Source organism: Podarcis liolepis (assembly GCF_965112155.1).
Source record: "Podarcis liolepis genome assembly, chromosome: 1".
NCBI classification, from domain to species: domain Eukaryota; kingdom Metazoa; phylum Chordata; class Lepidosauria; order Squamata; family Lacertidae; genus Podarcis; species Podarcis liolepis.
Window position 1 is genome coordinate 97,222,793 of NC_139554.1, and position 22,753 is coordinate 97,245,545.

Genomic DNA, 22,753 nt, shown 5'->3' on the forward strand with positions numbered 1-22,753 from the left:
CAATGTGCTTTTGCTATTTATTCTCTATCTGGCAAATAAAGTGGGGGAGATACATAAAAACAAAAATTAGCAAGTATTAAATATATGTTCCATCACAGACCTACAATTTTTCAGAGTGGTTTAACAAGAACACTTCCTGGGGACCTCGTAGCTGTGTGAAGGGCCAGTATGTCAGCCCTTAAATAAATAAATAAATAAATAAATAAATAAATAAATACAGGTAACTCACAGCTTACACTTGTTACATTTATGCGATCACAGCTTTACATGGGTCGGTGGGTAATAAATAAATGGAGAGCAGAGGAACCTCACCATTCCCTACTATTTATTTATTTCCCACCCTTTGTGCACACCTGCAGTTGTGGGCTTGCCAGGCTTTGGGGGAAAGGTGGAAGGGCTCTGGCAGCATCCTAGAGCCCTCGTGAAGCCTTCCCAGAGCTCAATAAGCAGCCCTCCACCTTATGGGGTGGAGGCTGGTTCCTGGGGTTCCTGGCTTTACTGGGTTTTGTGTTTACATGTGGGCCCCCAAACTGAACCCTCACATCAGATGTGAGTTACCTATACAGACGCCAATAAGAGGTGAGAATAATCTATTCATCTAGGCTCAAACTTTAAAAGGCCACGAGAAATACTTAAATCTATAGTACTTAAATATATATTTAAGCTTTCTACCACATCAGCTTGCCCAGTCCATTAAGATAAACTTGGGAGGCCCTGCTCTGAATTCATATCTGATGTCTTTCTGGTAACTGGCTAAAACACCTTTTTATTTTTCCAAGCCTTCTTAAATTATTGCTTTTAGTTTTTATTTCACGTACTTTTTCTTACTGCTTTGGTTTTTCATATTACTCTTTGATTGTTAATAGGTTTATTTGACTGTAATGCTGCAGTCCTTATACATACTTTTCTCAGGGGAGGGGCAAATGAACAACTTACTTCTGAGTAGGCATCTACAGAATTGAACTCTGAGCTGTCTTGATGGTCAGCGCTCATCGTCTTTCTTATATGACTTTTCATTGACGTGCAATTGTTTGTTAACCTTTCAAGGCAAACTTGTCCTTAACCTCAAGGCTGTCATAGGTGGCCAGTAAAGATATCCAAATGTGTGCTGAGGTGAGAAAACCCTTGGAGCAATCTCCGGAAAGGAATCCTCCAGACACATGAAGTACCTGCCATTAGAAATTCACCAGAGAAACTGAGAAAACAGGAGCCCACCATTTGCAAGTTCAGCTTTTCAAGGGACTACTTGACCTGCTTCTACACATCTTCCTTTGCCAATGAAAAACATAATCTCTCACTGGCCAAAAGGTGATAGAACACACATTTCTCTTAAATGCCTGAGGATCTGAACTTTTGAGGCCACATAAACTAATATTTACTTCTAAGCCAGCATGTATAATATCAGAATGCAGAGCAATGATTCTATCCTTCCACATTGCTAAGGGGATATGAAAATGATGTCTTCAACCTGACACAGGATTCACAATAAAAAAACAACCTGACTCTTGACACTAAACCTAATGATCAATAGCCATGATCAAATGGCACGTTAAGGTCCCCTGTTCCTCTTCAGCTTCATTTTTATGTACACACACACATACCTGCTCATACACACAATGTCCAATGTAAAATGCATATTTATTTATTTGATTCCATTTACAAATTGCTTCCCATAATATATATCTCTATAGGATATCAAGAGATTTCACACTAAAAACATCATCAATTCTGCCTGCAAGAACAATTCCATATATGTAAACAGTTAAAACAATAACATATATAAAAACAATTCAAAAACAAAACTGATATGGCAGCCTCATCTTCCCAAGAGTAGTGCAAGTTTTTTCTTAACAGAGTGCACTGTTCCCATGTGGAAGGAGCCTCTCAAACAAGATCTGAGAATCATATGTTCATTTTTATCAGACATCAGTTGTCACCATCACTGTGAAGGTTTCTTCACAATGCAGTAAATCAGATGTGCTGAGAGCTGTCAGCAAATGGCTTCAGCCTTAAATATATGTTCCTGGCAACATGTTTACTTCTGGAGTCTGTGACACTCTGGCTGCTGTTGGGCTACAACTCCCATCATCCCTGACCACTGGACATTCTGGCTGGGACTGATGGGAGTTTGAGCCCAACAACTCCAGGTCTGCCACAGGCTAGTCACCCCTGCTTTGAATGGTCCACTTCTGCCCATCATCAAAGGATTTATGGGCATGTGTGAATGAGCTCAGTTCCTTGTATGCACATATGCTTTCACTTGATTATAAGTGCATTAGTAGATAATTATTAATATTCCAGACCACTTATTTTGGGTCTTAGGTGCAGATATTTAGAAAGATTTCCATCACCAAAGACTGTTGCACCATTCTAAAGAGTTTTCTTTGCTGACTTTTTGCACCCAAAACACATTGATTTTATTGACTGTGCTAAGTTAGCAGTTCTGAGGGCTGATGATCATAATTCTAGCATACTGCACAGCTTGAAGAAAGAGATACGTTGAGAGGTTAATGCTTTCAGTTATCTAATTGCAAATTAACATCATTCTTTGTAAATGACAAGTAAATGGGTTTTTCCCTTCCTTCTCATTGCAAGTCACATTAAATAGCTCAATTATTTGGGGGACCATTGCCAGTTTGGTCTGGAGAGGGAGACTAGCCAAGGAATTAATTTTTTCCTACCTCACAAAGAATCTGTATCTGCAGATTTTGAAAGTTCTCCTGCAGAAGGATGCTCAGACTCTTGCCTTCTCTTCTACTAAGAGAAATTAGTCCAATAAAAAGTCACATTATCTGCTTTATGTCAAGAATTCTGGTGACAAATTGCAAGATAATTTTGAATCACATCCACCTAATTACAACCTCTTTACTTACACTAATGAGATAAATATTATGCTTGGATATCCTCTGTTTTGACAGCTGCAGATGAGTGCAGGCACTTAGCAGACTACATTAAAATTAAAGAAAGGCTTGTTTTTAAAGTTGAATAATAATGGAACTGGATTACACAAAGCTGACTGCTTCCGATACAACATTTCTATACAATTCTGTGACTCAGTCCCAGGAAAAGTGCTGAGAAAACCACTCATTTGCAAAGTGGAACACTAAGATAGCCTCCTCTTAAACTAACATTGTCATTAAAGACAAGGATAAAAGTAATCTAAAATGTTACACTCAGGTCAATTTTGGCCACCCATTGCTACACCCTTTTAGAGTGGAGTGGTTTTTTGTCTGGTTCGTGGCCAGGGAGGGACGGGGGGGGACCTCCCTCCCTGTACACTGCAATGCAGTTGAGAATTGGTTAAGGTAGGAAAAATCCGTATGAGACTACAAATATAGTGTGACCCTCCACAAAAGGTGTTAGTGCTGTAGCAAGATAAGTGAACAAGAAATGTTGTTGAAGTGAAACAGGTTTCACTGTTTCATCCTGTTACTTGGCTCTGCCCAATGACCCACCCTTGCATCGCAGTGCTCACCTTCTGTTGTCAGATATTTCGGTTTTTAAGCCTTTGTGCTTTTTTATGTTTGTACATATTTTATGGGCTAATAGCCGTAAATAAATAAATGAATGAATGAAACAGGTTTGGACTTGGCTGGTTTCTGGATGGGAGACTGTTTGGTAACTGTCTGTTTAATGCCTTTAGAGATTCCAGAATAATAGCTGTCATTTGCACTTACTGATGAAATATTCGTCAGTTAATTTCTGATCCAACAAAGGATGGTAGCTATGCTTTCACACATAGCATGGTAGTAGTTGTAGTAGTAAAATAATCTTCAGTGTATTCAATAATGGGCCTTTGAGCCTTGCTGTGAATGTTGCCACACTCAGATTAATAATTGACTTTCTTTCTTTCTTTCTTTCTTTCTTTCTTTCTTTCTTTCTTTCTTTCTTTCTTTCTTTTTATTTTTAAAACCCACAATAACTTTCAAGGCTGTTGTAAATATTGATTAGATGACGATCATAAAGTACTTTGTACATTGTTTTAAAGTCCAAGGCACTTTTTAATATTCTGTTTGGCAGCATGAACAAGGCATGAAAACTATGGAATTGTTCTCCCAACAATTGGACTGGATGAAAATGATGCATTTTCCATTGGTCTATACCAAAAACTAGGAGAAATGTTTATATGGTATTATGGTGACTTTATATATTTATACATACATACATACATACATACATACATACATACATACTAAAACCCTTTCACCGTGCAGCATTTTACATTGTAACATAAGCAAAAAAGCAGAACTTTGCTCCAGGTTTCTCTGCAGTCAGTATGTAGACAGTGGGGCTGACAACTGAAGAAGAGGTGGAAAAGAAACATGGGAAACAGTCAGGGAATGTGAACAAATGGAGCTCTGTGTTTGGAAGGTGCAGCCAGTTTGAACCTGGGTCATCCCTAGTGTGGGCTCACAGTGTGCCAGAGTGGGGAGAACATGGGATGTCTCCTGATAGGAACAGAAAGGAGATGCCATGGTTATCATGGGGAAAAACAGCTTTCCCCCCACCAGCTGCTTCAGAAAGATGCCAATTATGGATGGAATATAACACAGCAATTCTCATTTTGCATGAGTGGCACTCTCTTAAGCAAATAATCCCACTGATGTCAATGTGACTTCAGAGTACTTCTCAACTTAACCAATTAGAATATTTATTGTGTCACGCCTCTGTGCTACAGGAGCTAGCTTCACCTCATTTCATATGAATATTGCATTACTTCTTGGCTTGTCGGTACGAAATTATTGCACATCAGCTACAACTATAGCTGTCTGCCACCTCCAGTCTTGGGGATTTGCAAGCAATCTCAGCCTTGCAAAATGTGGGCTGTGCTAAGTAGCCTTTTTCTAAACTTCCCATCTGCTTTTGAAATCTACCAGATCCATCCCCTCCCCAAAAGCTGATTTTTAAAAATGAATTGCATGTATAATACATTTTCCATTCCGTTTCCCAATGGAAAATGTATTTTACCCTCTGTCAAATAGAAAATGAGTCCTGTGCAGTATAGGTAACAAGATTAATGAGCCTCGGCACTTATTTCTTAAGTGTATTTTAAAGGCAAGCAGTAACTTTTAGTCCAAGGGAAGTTTCCATTCCCTTTATTACATTTTTGCATTTGATTTTGTTTGGCAGCTTAAGACAGCAACTTTACATAAAATGGAAGATAGGCTAAGATTGCACGAATTCCTATTTCCATGTTATTGCATTCCTAATAAATCATTTGTGGCGAAAAAATTGGGTTCTCTCATCAGCATGATTTGAAACAGACAGCAGTTTATTTATGGTCAATTTCTGAGGGTATATACATTGTTCATCAAGAGTCTCCTCTGCTCTCCCTCTGTGCTCCTTTCATTTGATTTTAGATTTTGATTATGAATGGAGCTATAAAAGCAATCTTCTAAAGCTCATCAACACTAAAACTCTTTGTCCTGGCATCCAAGATCTCATCCATCATGTAGAAATCTATGGACAACTGTGGGCATGAACTTGCTGAAAGTATTATGTTTGTGTTTACAAAGTCTTATGCAAAAGCAATTTTTGGCAAAAGGTCCAGGATGCAATGTGTCACTGAAAGATGATCAAATAATCCAGAGATCTGCCAGTAGACATCTATCTTCCAGCAGGTTTACACGTCTTTGTTGTAGATTATTTTACTGCTGGTGGACTCACCTGAACCTTATCTTAAAAGTCAGCTCCTCCAACAGGAGGCAGTAGTAGGAACCATTCCAACACATAGTACTTTCACTTCTAAGACCTAAACAAGCCCTTTCATTAATTAGGGTTCTTCTGTGAATGTAAAATCTATTTGTCCAAAGTGTTCATGCGCATCACATCTATACAAGCAGCACTCAGGGTTAATGTAAATGATGCAAGAGGCTCCAGACTACTGCAGCCTCATATGTGAATGTGCCATTTGATGCTGTGATTATGACCAACCCAGACAACATGGTCTTGTACAAGGAACTAAGACAGACTGAAAAGCCTTACTGCTGATCTGACCACCAGGCATTCTAAATTAGGTCAGGTATCAATAGGTATAAAAAGAAAATGCTATCAGTTTTCACCTGTGGAACAGACCTGGAAATGAGCTCTGAGCCCTACAGAAGAGTTTCTTATGAATCAGCCTTGAAATATTTCTATGAAACATAGAAATTGCCTTATAACAAGCCCAAATGGCTCAGTATTGTCTACACTGACTGGCAGAAGTGATGGGGTCTCTCCCAAGGCTACCCAGAGGCCCTGGGGATTGAAACTAAGACTTTTTGCTTGCAAAACAGATGTTCACCTGAGCTATGGTCCTTCTCTGAGTGAATTATTAGTGGATGACACATAGATTCCTGTGCTGGAGTTCACACAGTGCTATATTAGCAGTTCATACATCTACTTGTGCAAGAGGTTGTGTGATGTATCACACTACCTATGTTGAACAAGCAGATGCACATCAGAGTTTTGGTCTTCTTGCCCTATCCTGTTGTCAGTATGTAAAGTTGCGGAAGACACCTTCCACATGTGGTAGGTCATTTCCAGACTGCTGTGCTCATTCCTAGATACAGACTTTGCAAAATACTACTATATTCTCTCATTATCTGCTAAAACCATTTGAGTTTGTGTAACATGTTTAAAATAACAAAAATACAAATATTACAGCTGATAATTATTCTATATAACAACTAACCATACCCTTTCCTTTCTTTTTGAAGCACACTTTCTGATGTTTTCTGCTGTCGCCTTCTCTAACATTGTATTGATTTATTTAACACATTTTTATCCTGTTCTTCAGCCAAAAACAGGGACCTGGAGCAGCTTACAAATGAAAATGAAAAGACAGTCCCTGGCCTAAGGCTTAACACAGACTTACAAAGCTGCTCGTAAGTTTGTTCAGATGCACAGCTCTGCCCTCACAAAGTATAGGAGCAAACTCCCTAAAAAGTTCTCGACTTCTTATGGATGGAGCTTCTGAAATATGAACCATCAGTAACAACTTTGCTCAGGTTGCAACCATTTATGCTTCACATAAACAGCTCTTAAATCAAAACCTTCTCCCAATAGAAATGCAACCAGCCAAGGTCACTGCCTCAAGCACTTGGCTTGTGCATTTGTTTCCTCTTAGGATACTAGTCATCTTTCTCAGTTTTGTTTTTCCAGTACATGCTGCATATTTTCTTACGGGTTTGCAGAGCAGAGCCTCGCATTACCTATAATAATAGGGACTGTTTGTGTAGCAAAATGTACATCAAGAATGAAATGAAAATGGGGGAGACTTTGAACAATTTAGGACTATGTTGCCTAGCTGTTAAAATAATTGTTGCCGATTCTTTTGTAAACTAGCTACTGTTGTACAACATATCACAGAAGTGATTGTTTTTTTTAATCACTCCTAAAGCTTATAGAAACGTTATCTATGTAGACACCTGAAATCTGAGTTATATAGTTAGGTTAACCTGGTGCTAATGCACCTTTTTGCTGGCTGCTCAAATAGTTAATAAACGACTAGAAATCTGTCCAGTGACTTGGAAATATTACAGACTGGAAAACTGCGTGAAACCCAATCTTTCCAAATGGAGCACAGAGATAAAACTCTTTTAAAAAAATCAAAACATGGAATGGTGATACTTTGCATACTTTAAAAAAAGTTCCTTTTATTGTCTTTGTTTCAGCCATCATGTTTAATGAATCAGGTTGGAACATACATAGCCTAGAAGATAGTATGTTATTTATTGAATTTATATCCTGCCGTTTCTCCTAAAGGAGCCCAGGGTGGCAAACAATAAGTAGCAATTAGCACATGGATTCCTAAAAAGGGTTGGAAAGCAGGGTTCTAGTCTGACTCCAACAAAATTTCAGAGTGTTCTGCCCTGACTATAACTTCTGAGAATAAAAACCTTATCACACAAAATGAAAAAAATAAAATAAAAATCCCTCCCTCAGAGATGTGTTTTGGAGGTGAAATGGATGGGGAGCAGGAATGGAACACACAGAACCTTTTCTGTTTAGTGAGTGGAAATCCTTCCCCACAAATGTCTCCTCAGCACCAACTTTGCTAAGTTAGGACAAAAGCGAAACAGCTCCCTTACTCAAGTTGATTGTGGCGGCTGGTAAGATTTTTACTTGGTAGGGCTGCAAGTTTCAACCTTACAATATTTATTTATTTTTTCAGCCCATGAAATTTATGCGCTGCTCAAAGTGGTTTACAAAAGGAATGAAACAATACAATTATGAGCAAGAACCATTAAACATTCAAAAAATTAAAACCAGGACTTGCACACCACTTATTTAGGAAAGTGTGCCATTAAACATATGCAGAATTCCATTGTCCTCTCACTAAACAAAATATCAATCATTCTCTGCACATCTATGGACAGAGAAGGAGATTTTGCTTAAGAGGATCCAGGTATGATATTCAGACTCCATACCTCTTATTTAGAAATCAAGCCATATCATATGGCATATGTTTTTCAATTTCTGTATTGATTACACCTAACATCCATTGCCAAAAAAGCTAAACAAGCAAAAAATTCTTTAAAAATAGAAGTAAGTAACAGTTGCTTCCAGGTGCATACAGTTTCCCTTGCCCTAAAGTAAATGTAACTTTTCATTTTCCAAAACATTTTCCACCCTTTAAATTTGAATCAAGTATTCCAACCAACAGAGAAAACAATGATTGCTTCATTTGAGCCAGGGCACATCAGAGCGCATCAGAATGTATTTACAGTGCATGGCTCAGTCATGAAAATGTGAAGTAATAATATATGTTCGTGTGCAGAGTATATCACACTGAAGTAATCATAATCAACCTCTTTTGTCTGAGATTAGGAAGAATATCTCCAAGGTTTGATGAAGGATGTAGAATCAATCAGAGTGACACCCAGACAGGCATAGAGCCCAAACTTTTCATTTTACAAATTCATTGTGGGGCGGGGGAAGCAAGCAAGAAATAAGAGCAAGAACATTTTGCTCAGTTCTGCAGTCCATAGGCTTGCCATACGTCTGGAAAATTCTGGACATGTATGGAAATCAGATGCCTAAAATGGTGGCTGGCGGGAAATTTTTGAATTTTAAGAGATGTCCGGAATTTCCTGCATGCATGGCAACCTGGGATTTTTTGGTTTCTGTTTGTGTGTATGTGTGTGCCACCGAAGCTTTCTGTCTTGCTTCAGCCACTGTCTGCTTCCCCTTTGGCCCTGTCCTCTGCCTCCTGGCACGTCTGCTTGGCCCACTGCTCTGGCTTCACCCACCATATTGCAACCATCTTTGTAGGGAAGAGAGAGCGACAGATGAACGCAGGCATGGGTGAGGCAAAGCATTCGGCAGGGAGGGTCTGCTCCAGGCATGGAGTGTATCCCTTTCTTGAGCACCTGTCTCTCTCTGGGTTCTGGCGGTGAACATCTCCCTTCTTTGATGGGGGTCATTTCCCCTCCTTGACGGCCTCTTTGGTCCTTCTCCCCCGGAGGTCTCTGGATCTCCTCCCCAGCTTTGCATCTCTGCACTCTGGGCTCGCTGCTCCGGCGAGGCCTTTGCGCTCCATCCCTTGTACATGGGGTGGGGGCTGCACCCTTGGGCTGGGCGCAGGGCTCTGCTGTATTCTGCTGCCCTTCCAGGCTGCCTCACAGCAGCAGCAGGAAGAGGGAGTCAACACTTTCTCCACCCACAGCTGAGTTTGAGGCAGGATAATAGGGGAAGCCCTTCACAATATGTCTGTATGTGAGGGGCGATATAGAAATAACCAGCAGGATGGCGGGCAGGTCGTCAGGCAATTCTTCCTCCTCAGCTTCTTCCTGAATCAAGATAATTAACAGTCCAACCCTATGCATATGTACTGCTGTGTTCACTGAGACCTATTCCTATGCAAGTGTGAACAGGACTGCAACCTAAAGATGGTTTTTAGAAAGCTGATGAGCTTATCGAAGTCTGCTATCTTTTCACAATGTTTTATTGTACAAGATCTCACGAAACTAAATGCAGCCCATTAACCTTGTATGGTCACCAGTTGCAGATGGCATGGTGGAGCAGAGGCACTTTCCTGACCTCCTAGGCAGTGAGTCATTGATGCTTACTGGCATCAATGTATCAGCAGAACCAATCTGGCACTCCTGCCAATGTGTTTGCACTGTATCACCCTCACTGCCCAAGCAGCAGTGACTCACCTTCTGCATGGTCAGGTAACTCTCTGCACCACCACACCATCTGCTACTGGTGGTGACTAGCAGGGTTTGACATACTCCCTTGCTGTCTGCCTGGGTTATCTAGCTCTTGGTAAGTCTCAGTATATGGTTGATTACCTGCATTTAGCCATTGTGGGTCAGGCTATGCAGACCGGCATGAACAACTTTCTGTAATTGTAGACTCTAGAACTATAGAGCCCCGTGCAATGTGTACAACTGAATGCACAATCTAGAGAAGCCAAATACAAAAACTAGATAAATGCAGTAAATGCACACTTCTTCTTCTTGTTGTTAAAAAGCAGCTATCATGCAATTTCTTTGTTGCAAGGCTACCTCTTTCCATTGTTTGGGAACAAAATATTGCACTTCTGGCATAGGATCAAGATTAGCTCTACTTCAGCACTATATAAACCTAGGTGTTCTTGATTCACAAGAAAGACCCTGAGGGAGTTCTATACAATTGGTTTTGTGCAACTAGTGAATTACAGCTTCATAAGTGACATCACAGATGTGGATTTCATTATTTTTGTATATACAATCGACAATGGCTACCTTGAAAAAATACAGAGCTAATCAATTGACTACTTTAGCAGTTCTAAAAATAAGTGACTATGCCTTAGGCTACTACATACTGAGAGCCTGTAAGTTCAAGGACTAGATAAAGAAGCTGCCATTTTTATTCTGAATGTTAATCTTCAAAAATAGCCCATCCCCCTGCACAGTTTGTTATTGTCAGAAACACTGTTATGTATATTGTGAAGTAAAAATAAGCCAAGATGGGGAATGTTTTAGACCAAGGTAATAGAACTGTACGAGAACAGAATAGAGATGTTTTAATCATGCTTGCTGCTGATCTTTATATGTATATGTATATAAAATTATTAATCTGAGTAGTTAGGGGGGGGAATGACACAATGACAGTTAATTATAAGTAATCCTGCAGCACTTCAACACAGACTAATAAGAACAGAGAGCTCTGCCAGCAGTTGGTTATATCCTCAAGGGGGAAAAGTGATTTATTTTATTTTTTGCCTAAAATAATTTCACTTGCTTCAGATTCAAAACTGAAGTATAATTTGCTTAGTAAATATACCAGATGATTGGTTTCTAGTACTCAGAAAATCAAGAATGTAAGAAAGGAACTGGTTGTTTAGATCTAAATGCCTGTGGAGGTTCTTCAAGAAGCCAAGTTGGGAAAGAGACTTATCCACGTCTTGCTTTATTCAAATAACCACAGCAACTGAATAAAAACCCTGGCCCTTCTTAGAGGACCATGCCCATGCCATCATGTGGGATGAGGGACTGGTCACCATTTAATTTCCAGGAGGGCTGTTGCACAATACAAGCAGAAGGTTCATGGATCTTCTTGGACTCCATTTGCAAAGGAGACAGATCAGACCCTTCTGCTTCCTCATATTATCTATAACAGAGGTGGGCAGAAAGTAGAGCAGATTCTACTGGTAGATCTCTGGGTGATTTGCAGTAGGTTTACAAAGATTTCTGACTCCCAATGGTTTGACAATAGCAATAAATGAAAAAGGGCTCTGACTCAAATTTTGCTGTTGAAATTAAGGATGCTTAGGAAGCGGAACCCAGTCTGGGTTTGTGGGTGACAGAAATGCAAGCTGTGTTCTGTTACTGAAAACAAATTCCCTGGGCTAAGCATTGCTCAGAGTTATCCTTTTCTTAATTCTAAATGTATGCCTGCTCCATGAACCACTATGCTTCACTAAAACCTGGCTGATGATCTTGGGATTCTACCTAAATCCTGAAGGTGATCATGTAAAATAGCAGTCTGTTCACTCCTATTCTCTAATTCTCAGAGAATTCAAAGGAAAGGTGTTCACCCAAGGAGGAGGTCTCTTGCTATCTAAGAGCTGGTAAAAGGATTTGTGGAGCTTTGTGTACATTCTTTAGTGGATTTTACTCTTACTAATCACAGGAACAATGCTTTATTAATTACCACTCCTTTGTGAGAAGTTGAGCACTGTTAATCCCCACAGAGCCATAAGAGGAGAGGACTTGCATAGCACCTTGAGGCTTCTATACAACGTTGGTCAGACTTTCTGAATTTGGCTGCTTTTTTTATCTCCTCCTAACCTAATATTAGTAATCTGCTGCATTGATAAGCATGTGGAGAGACTCATCTTCAGTTGCATCTAGACTGCTACTGCATGCAAGGATCATATAAATTGGAGGTAAACAGCAAGAGGAGTATTAGAAGAGAGATATCACAGGACATATCTGATTCTTTATTAAAATAGCAAATCAGGAAGGAATCATCAGCAGAATAAAGAAGCAGCTCTTCCTGAGCTTCTTTAGCCCCAAATCAGTTTGAGTTCATGAGGGCACTGGAGGTGCAGTCATCTCCACTAATTCAAAGGGAATCAGGAAGGGTCCTCTGCCAGATGGATATGGGAAGCAAGTCCCCACCTGCTGTAGAACCTTATTCCCCCTCCCCATGTAATTTGTGCCCTCCATTAGGTCTCCTATAGACCCCAGTTTGAGTATCACTGGCTGTAATGATCCAAAGATGCTTGAATTCCACTCTTGCATATTTCCCTCATAAAGATCAGCCTGACTTCCTAACAATTAATGCTGTCGTCACAGTACCATGGACAGCTCCCAAACACACGTTCTGTGTTCTTTCTCTTAATCCATATTCTTAGGAGGCGCTCTTTGAATCCCAACCTAAAAGCTTTATTCTACATGTTATTAAATTAGTGGTGAGATTCCTGTATTGCAAGTGGCTGGGCTAGATGACCCTCAAGATCCCTTCCATCCCTACAATTCTATGATACTATGGGTGTATGATTCTATTTTTAAGAAATACTAGTTAAAATGTTTTTTTTTAAAATAAAAACAACCTCTTTGAAGCATCGGGCATCCCTATTTATTAAATTATTGTATTAGTGCTCAGATATTCATGCAAAGGCAAGCCTGCCCAATTTGCAAGACATCAAGTCAAATAAATATAGTTCAACAGCAGTAGAACTGCCCAGACTAGCAGGAGAAACATGGTGTTTATGAAGCTGTCACGCATGGCTGGTGTGCTGTGTTTGACTTCGTGGGTTTCAGACTGTGCAGGTCTGATGTAAATATTTTAAATACCATTTTCTTATATGATCCATATAATTCCAAAGTCAGCTGTGCCTATTCTCTATATCAGCCATTCCCTCTTTCCATAACAGATTTGAGTTTTCAATGCAAGGTTATTCTGACTGCTCTATCTAAAATTGTCACACAAAGGCACATGTAGGGAGCCTGGTTTACAATTATACAATTGCTGGCAATTTCAGTATTAGACTCCAAAAGGCCTTCAAAACTAGAAAAGATTAAATTGCACTGCTGTCAAGAAGTCTGCATAATCAGGGTCATGAAATGCTATGCAGAAAACTCTTTGGAAGAATTATATTAGAATTTTAGGGTTGGTTCACACATACACATGATTGGCATGTGTGGATGAGCTATCAGATTAAGCTCTATTTTCAATATAAATTCACATCATGAGAATCCCACTTCTTCTGTTTAGTTAATTAACACACCAGTTGAATCAAGGGCTGAGTACTCAAGTGACCAGAAACCAAGTTTATGTACATGCATATAGGAATCTTGCACTGCCTTTGAAAAAGAAAACAAGTTTCTAGATCTTCTGGTTTATGGAGAAGGTTTTAAAGTCTGCTAATGTCTTGGCAGTAAAAAAAAATAAAAAATTCCCCTGAACCATAACTTGCTTTTCAGGGACAGTCTTGTCAGAACAGGCATAAGGCATCAAGGATGAGACAGGGAATCCCAATGATTCCCTTACAGCACAGGGAGTGGCTGTAAAACACCTGTCCTTTTCCCTTTCAGTTTGAAGAAGTAGGGTTGACCTCATTTCCCTCTTTGTCTTTGCATTGCAATCAACAGACTTTGTTGCCACTGATTGAAATGTTGATCTAATCCTCAGTTGTGCCATTCCACCATGCTTGTGGGGAAGGAGGTTTCCTGCTTTTTCTTTTTGATTAAAAGCACCACTTGTATGTTTATGCAAATGAAAGTTATTTTAAAACAAACCCTCTCAAACATCTTTTTAAAAACTTTGGAAAAAGTTATCTGGGCTGGGAGCATAGATTCAAAACATCACAGGCACCCCTCATTCTGAATTTTATACCACAAAGTTTCCCAGTGAATTGGCAAATGGCAAAACTCATTTTCCCTAGTGGTGTTGCCAGTACCCATAATTAGCTTGGTATGTATAATTTAATTTATTTGGCTCGTAACGCTCAGCTATTATGTTCCCAGAAACATCTTCTCTGATATTAAAACAGATTATGTGCATTTAGACCAAGAGAATTAGAGTGGTGATACTCTTTAATGTTAACCACTTATTCTCAATTAAGCCTTCAGTAAGCTTTCAGTAATTGCTGTGAATACATGTCAGGATCACTCAGATAAGCAGCTTTTTGTTGGGTGAGTATCCTGACTATTTGGGCTGCCATACATCCAGAATTTCTAGGACATAGTTAAAAGCAGTGTCTGGATGGAAAACTTGAAGCAAAGCTAAAAAAAGCTCAACAACGTTTGTGTCCAGATATCCACTTTTTGAAATATGGCAACTCTATATTTGGTTAAATCAATAAACTCTTTCATTCCTGGGAACATTTTTATGGGGTCAGAGTTGACTTTCCAAACAGCAAACCACCATGCATGATGCTACTAAAAGTGGATGCAGGGCAGGTGAAAATAAAGCAGTTTCCAGAGATCTTCAGTTACATCATTAATGTTCCACCATGCACCATGCACAATGTCAGGTTCAAAAACTAGTTTCTGACGTTGATAATGATTTTTAATTTTGTCTCCATTCATAATGGAGCCCTGCTTTGAAATAGGTGAGCTGTGGGTCAGGTGAAGCTGATTCAACTTCTCCAGGGAACTTCTCTAAGGAACTTCCAATTTTCTTCCAATTGCTCTTCCTTCCCTTGCCTACCGCCACCACCACTGTGGTCAAACTTTATTTCTTCATGCACCCTTAAATATGGTACAGTATGAACTATGAATCACTGGATGTAAATAAGAAAGCATGAAGAGAGGAAGTGGAACTGCAAAAGCCAGAAGAAGCTGTAGCAATGATTGCTTTGGCAAGAGAGGCCAGGAATGTGGTTGGCCCTTCTGACAATGGATACCAATGTCCTGGAGCAGCTTACATGATGCAATATTATTCCATCTTATCAGAACAGTAATAAATCAAAGGAAGAATATACTTGAGAAGCAAATCTGAGCTTGACAACAGGTAGCATGCAGCCACCTTCTCTAGCTGTATGTTCAAGACTCCAATCAGGAAAGGTTAATAGCTTGTGAATTTCTTTGCCAGGCTTCTCTTGTTTTGCATGACAGGTAAAATTCCTGCCCTCTTAAAATGGTTGAATAATTGGGGAGGGGAAATACATTGCTTTAAGCTACACTTTACTAAAATTTCATTTCCTCCTTTCCCCAGCATCTTTGATACATAGCCCATCAGGGAGACAGTGTTGACCACTGTACTTTCTAATTGTCCTTTTCAAGTGTTGTAATACTTGCTATATATTAAAAAAACAACTCATAGCAATAGGCTTCCCAAATATTTATCTCTCCTCTCTTGTCGCTGATAACTCAAGTTTTGACTCATAACCTTGTAATACAATCTTTTTGTTACGTCAACACTCTTCACTGGCAAATCACCCACCAGCCAAGGGAACTGGTGTGGCAGCTGGTGCCCATTGGTATGGTAGGGTGGAAGGCCAACAACAGGTGGAACCAGAGTCGATGGTAGACAGAGCCAGAGACAATGAGGGGCAGAGCCAATTAAATCCAGCTTTGCTCTTGTTGTCCTCCTTGGTGAATTCTGCAAGGGCAACACTGAGACCAAGGAGAAGCAAGCTGACAATGCCATCCTTTTGGAATGGTCATAGATAGGAAGACAGGCAGGCAGCTGGCTGAGGTTGGTGGGGCTGTGTCTGATTTGGATCAACCTCCACTGGTAGAAGGACAAGCCAGTGTGATATCACGGGTAAATAATGTTTAGCCGGCAGAATGCTTCTATGCTTTAAATATATAGCCAAGAAAAAATATATACTTAGCTTTCTAAGAGGACTGGCCCTTACATGAAGCAGAGTAAAGATACCGCCTTGGGTGACAGATGCAGTGAGTGGTGGCAAGGTGTTGGAGCAACGTGTGCCAAGTGGAGGACACTGTCCCATCCCGAGTGCTGAACTAAGATTTAACTGCCAGTCCAGTCAGCTTCTCTTCGTGGAATGGAGTTGGGAAGGATGCCATGCTGCCTCAGGCACCAAAAGTCTTGGGCCAACCTTGCTTCCAACCACGTCTAGCATTCTTCTTTGCAGATCAGCTACTACATCAGCTATAGGAGGAGCAAGGCAGTATTCAAAGCACCGGCATAGTGGAAGACTACTTGGAAGTTCCTTCCATTTTTATGTGCATTGTAGCTGAGGTTTTCATCCATGTAAATGTGTGTATGTGGAGCGGGGGGGGGGGGCTTTATCCTCCTAAGCTAGAGAAATCATTATGAAATAATGTATTTTCTCTCCCTACACAAATATGTGGTGAAGTATAGTAATATAACACTTGCAGAAGTTTGGGCTGCAGTTTTCTCTTCTAACAAACTTCCTAATAGAAATAGCATTGGGATTCACCTCCACAACCACTTGCCTCTCAGTATCTCTGTCTTTCCATCCCCAAATAAAGTAGCTGTGATTGGCTTGTGAAATAAATGTTCTGTTTACTTGCACAGAAGTGGCAAAAAAGCAGCGGCTTTATGCCCTAATCTTGCTTTGCCTGATATTTTGGGTGCGATAGAACCTATTTGGTAACCAGTGTGGTACCTGCAGATAATGAGGAACCTGATTGGACTGGGAAACATCTCCATAGCATCCGCATTCAGTCATTATCTGATCCACCACCACTAGTAATAGTCTAGCTAAATATTCTGTCTATCTGCATTTTTTCATATGCTCTGGGGATCTGCTGACCTATCCTATCTTGAAAAGTTGTTGTTGCCACAAAATGAGGTGCTTTCTTTTCTTTCTTGCTTCTTCATTATTTCATTCTGTTTTTGCTGGGGTTTCTCTCTGCCTCTCTCCTCCTCGCCCACTACACAGGAATATTATTAAATGGAATGTTTTGTTAATCAATCTGTGCTCAAGCTGCCAGGCAAGGAGATAATACCCTGTGTAAACCATGGATGAATGACTTCCTGCCTATCTCCTCTGCTCTTCTAATTGCACATGACAACACTCAGAGGGGCCCCTGTGAATCTCTGGCACTGACAGAGCAGAGGAGACACCAGCTTCCCGTTGCTACTCTCTGTTCATTAGCATTGATGCCGCTGAGCATCCATCCCTAGGGATGAGATGGGGAGTTCTTTATTCCTTTCCTTTTCTAGGCCTCCTAAACCAGCTCCGATCTAAAAATATATCTATGATAACTAAGAAAACAGCTGGTTGACCAATACACAACAATACTTTTAAAACAAGGCCTTTCCGTAGGTAGTTTCATGCCCAGCACAACAGCTCTCCTTGAGTAGTTTCATGCCCCCAGCTGATACCTCTCCATTCTTGCTGACCCCTCTGTAGCATGTACCACCATCTGGGCCATTATATTGCATAGTCCTTTGGGATTTTAGACCTATTATCTGCTTGGCTGTTTGCTTCCACTACTGGAATAGTTATCACAGGAGAAATTAGGTGATAAAAGAGTACAGAGTTGCTGTGGTTGAGATATGCCAGTATAAATAATGGTGTGTGTTCTCTTAGGCTCAAGGATCGTCTTAACCATTCCTATCCAGACAGAGGTCTGATGGGAATAACAAGATTTTGCTTCTAATTAGATGTGTTTCAGATAGGAGAGTCAGTTGTGTTCCTTCCTGTCTTCTTGCCATAAAACACAGTCCCAAGTGTTTTGCAATTGTCTAAAGCCAGAGAACAACAAGCAGCATTTACAGATCCAGTTAATCACCTTGAAGTCCAATGGATTGCAGTGGGAAAATTAAGCAAACCACTTGTATTGAAATCAATGAGGCTTTAAAGTCCATAATGTTTACTAGATCACACCCAACAGTTCTGGAGCAAATTGAAATGGCATAAAGGAGACGTGTTCCCTCTGGAATATGCAAATATTTATTTTGCTCACTCTTGTGTCTGACCATATGTTTTTGCGGGATTTTCTGGTAGTCAAAATGTCTGCAAAGTCTGTAAACAGAGGCAATCATGAAATGAACATACACTGCAGACAAGGATCCTTCCTTCAACAATTTTTTTGGGGGGAGGGATTTTGTGTCACCAGCTTCTGTTCATTTCTAGAGTTATCTCCCCATCACCACCTAAGAGACAATAGACATGTACTAAAATTTTATGGAAAAGATTTAATTTTAAATTTGATCGCAGACTTATCCCAGTAATGCTTTGTTTATGTGTTATTATTTATTGCACCTCCTCCAGAAACCATTCTGTACGCCTAGGGTGATGAACTCCACAAAATAAACATTCAGCAGGAAATAATTAAAGCAAATATTTCAGGAACCAGCCACATGCTCAAGAGGTGCTTGTTCAAACTTTTCCAGGTATGTCAGCAAATAATTATTTCCATCCAGAAATGAACCAGGAGTATTTCTTTCAAAATGAGCTGGTATTTGTAATGAGTCAGGCTGACTGCTTCTAAGACAGGAAAAGGAAGAAGACAGTGACCCTATGTATTAGTTATAAAATGGGAACTTTCCATATTGCTTGTTATAATCCAAGGGGGTTTTGTGAGAAGAATCATCACAGTGATACATTTGTTAAATACATGGCGCTAAATTCAGACTTCCTTTGCCTTTTGAGATTCAGCTTGCGTGCTCTCCTAGAAGCTCTTCAAAAGAACTGAAGATACAGCAGCAGGCTTCCCATGCCCATGGGACACAAGCAAAAAAAAGGGAGCACCCCTTGCCTGCCTGGTTTAGTATAGGACTTGCTTGAGCAAATGGCTTTGTGCCCAGCTTTCTTGGAACTATCAGTTGAGCAGCAGGGTTGCCAAAACGATGCACAATAACAAGCTCCAATCTACATAACACCTGGCCTATACAAACCAGGTCATTATGAATTTGATCCAAGCTGTCATTCACGTTGCTTTGTTATTCCCATACAGGTTTGCACTACTCATCCATGAAAGGGAATCGTCTCTTAGCGTTTCCATTCTCACTTCCAGGTGCCATCCTCCTTACCTGAGCATCACATAGGAGGACTTGCAAGATCCATTTAAGCAACAGGGACAGCGATGAAAAGAAGAAGCATCTGAATGCTAGATGAGGCAGGAGGATAGCTGGAGGAATCCTGTGGGTTCAAACTCCTGCTTCTGGCTGCTTGCACCAGGTTAGACATTCCTTTTTCTTTCACTGATACTCTGCTTTGCAATTCTAATTCCCCAAATGCCTTTGATGAACTTTGGAAGGAATGCACATCTTAAAAATTTACTCAAGGAGTATATCTTTAAAATACAGTAGATGATATAGTATAGAATAGGAAGATGCAATAACAGTATGTGGTCCATCAAGCTCCTCCCCGTCCCCCAAATCCATACAGATTCTCACTGTCATCTTGTGGCATCCTATCTGCACAACAACCATTCCATATAAATTCTTTTCCTGGGGGAAAGACTGCTGGGTTTTCCTGATGCACACAATAGGTTTTTATGTTGCATAGGCATTGTGTACAAAAAATGGAAATTTGTTAAACTTGTCTGCCTATTCAGATTGCTCAGTTTCGGTAAACATGGTGGACATTTTGTGTAGGGAGTCACCTACCACCACCACCACCACCACATGTCTCTTTCTCCTCTGGGCAGTGGCAGGAATAGATAGTTCTATACACTGTACCTTCCACATCCACCTCAATGTATTCTGAGATCTGCAACTGCTGTTCTTGCTCTTCTGGCCCAGAATCGGTGTCTGAGGTGAGGGCATGGAATCGATTTTGCAGCTCCAGCAACACAACATTACTTCTGACAGTCCTGCTTCTGAGTGTCATGATCCTCCAGGGATTCATCTTCTGCAATGGACAATCTCCCTTCTCCTTAGGGGCACCCCACCTGTGTTGTTCCAGGGCAGTCCATTTTGCTGTATTTAGAACTTCCTTCTCTTGCTCAGTAGCTCAAAGTGTGTATAGGCAGGCCTCAAGTTGCTGTACCTTCTCTTGCACTTGCTGCAGGTGTAGCTTTGCACATTCTCAGGCAGGAAGGCAAACATGGCACAAGTGCTGCAGGCCACATGCCATCTATGTTTCTTGGTTCTATGTACACTGTGAGACAGCACTCTTGGCCTCCCCTTCAGAATACCCTCACAAAGGCTCCTGTTTACAAGTCTGGTCACAAGCTCCCAGAGGCTGCAATCAGCTAAATAGAACTGATAAACTTCATCAGATAAGCTTTGGTTGGCAAGAAGTCACAAACTTTGGCCTCCACATCTGGCAAATTCTTGCCAGCAGAAGTTATTCCACTAACATGTGGTAACTTTACTTGTTTGCTGTCTGATCCCTAAACCTGTTAGTTCAGTTTAAAGGAATGAAATCTCAAGCAGGCATGCTTTAGGACATCACACTACTTGGGTTGAATCCAGGGATCTTGTGAGTGAAGTTGTGCTCATGGAAACTCCTGGCCTTGGAAGGAGAGGGGAGGAAGTCATCAGCAAGTTGCCACTCAGAACCTGTTGAGAGATAGAGGACTTACAGAGAAATGGTACGGGAATCTGCAGTGGAAAGCAGTCATTGGTAAAAATGTCCTTTCCTCTCTCTGTCAGTAGCAGCAGTCTCTATGTGATTACAAGGCTTTTGGCAAATGGAAGGAGCTCTTCCATTCATGAAAGGTATCCTCTGAACCCCAGCCAAGGCACTTTTGGGGTTCAGTTGTGGCTCCTGGGGGCTGCAGCTGTTCACATTTTCAGACCTTTTCACTTTGTTCTTGCCTCGTTTTTTGTGCATAGTTGACACTCAGGTCATTTGCTCTACTTGGAGAATCTGAAAGTGCAATGTAGTTTGAAGTCTACAGTGGGCTAGAAGCAGGAGGGGAACACCTATTAGCCTAGATTTGGCTTTAGAGAAGTAACAGCCTTGGAGATTTCTGTGTTGCTACAGTTTTACAAGAGCTTGTGTGCTAATCCCTTCAGGACTGCAGCATTTATCACCTACCACATAGGTGTTAAGCGCTGCTTTCTAGGGGAATTAGTGCTTCCTCTCTCAGCTGCTTTTCCACTGAAAAATAAGCAAGGAAAAAGGATGGCCCACAGAAGGAAAGCTAGAGAATAATCTTTTGTCTTTTTGTTTGTAGATTCTTCTTCTGGAAGACATAGCTCATCAGGGTTTAATGTCACTTCCAGCTGGTAAGCTCAAAGAAAGAGTCATTCTTCAGAGGTATTGCTGCCACTTCAGAATGTGAAAGAAAGTAGGTCCCTTTTCCTCTTCCTGGGTAAACAGATGGTTTCCAAAAGAGTGCATATCATGATCAACAAAGCTTTGTTTATAAAATGGTGGTTGCCCCACTCCCAAAATCCTAGCTCCAGCTTTGTCACTTGTGGTTTAGGAGGCCTGCTTCATAAGGAGTGCCTCTCATCAGCTTAGACTGGTGCACCAGCTGTGACTTCTTCAGGACAGAGGTGGCCTGGCTGCTAACTTCTGAATTCACTGCTGTGTTTGAAGACAGTAATGTAGGAAATGGGGCAGGAGCCGGCCACTGGTGGAGGAACGGGAGTGCAGAGGGAGTGGACCACCCCCAGAACCACTATTCCAGTAGGGTGCCATCGCAGCGCCCCCCCCCGGACACGCGCTGTGCACCCCCCATGCACCAGGCACCACGCCCCCAGAATGTGACCATGCCCCTGCGGGCGGAGCGCCATGCCCTCACGGGTGACGTACCACACCCCCAGGATGTATGCCACACCCCGGGGCACACGCCACCCCACCCCCGCCTGCTCACTGCCCCCAGTAGCGGAGCATGCAGCTTCGCCACTGGAGCAGGCACCCATCAATTGGTATTTGCAAATACAGCACATCATAACAGACTTATTAAGATTATTTGCTGTACTAAGAAAGTAATCCAATGGTACAGTCTGCCAAGATGAGCAGCTTAAGATGCAGCAGATCTCCCAAGAGACACCAATGTCATTTGCTCATCCCAGTTTAGTGAGAGCTCAAGCAGTGTATGTCCCCCAACCAGGGTATATTGGAAGTGTGATGTGGCAGGGAACAAGAGAGGCAGGACTTGGGCTAGATTTTAATCCTGTTCAGCTCAGTCACATGACCTGGCAACCAAGCGTACAACACTGTTTTAAATGCTTGCTTTTCTTCTGCTGGGCTTTGGGTTTGTTGGGCTGCTGCTGAATGGCGTTTGTATCTCATGTAACTTTATGCCAGCTTCTTGTACATAGGAGTGTGTTCCCTCAGAAACAGCATAAGATCTGAAGTATTAATTTCAAAAAGTGACAGGTCCAAAGTAAATTTAGGAGAAATCTATAAAATAATTACAGAACTGGAATCATCACAACAAATCTATTCATCAAAATGGGATGCAGATATGTCTAGCAACATATCTCA

The 22,753-nt window shown here is 41.0% G+C and overlaps 1 protein-coding gene across 1 annotated transcript in view; it reads left to right on the forward strand.

Moving 5' to 3' along the window:
* Positions 1-22,753, forward strand: part of THSD7B (thrombospondin type 1 domain containing 7B) — a 413,810-nt gene that overhangs the window by 26,559 nt on the left and 364,498 nt on the right. Inside the window, exons 2-4 of the mRNA XM_083493189.1 lie at positions 18,635-18,756; positions 19,380-19,543; positions 21,492-21,543. The gene's annotated coding sequence lies outside the window, so the exon portion shown is untranslated. The remainder of the gene's footprint in view (positions 1-18,634; positions 18,757-19,379; positions 19,544-21,491; positions 21,544-22,753) is intronic.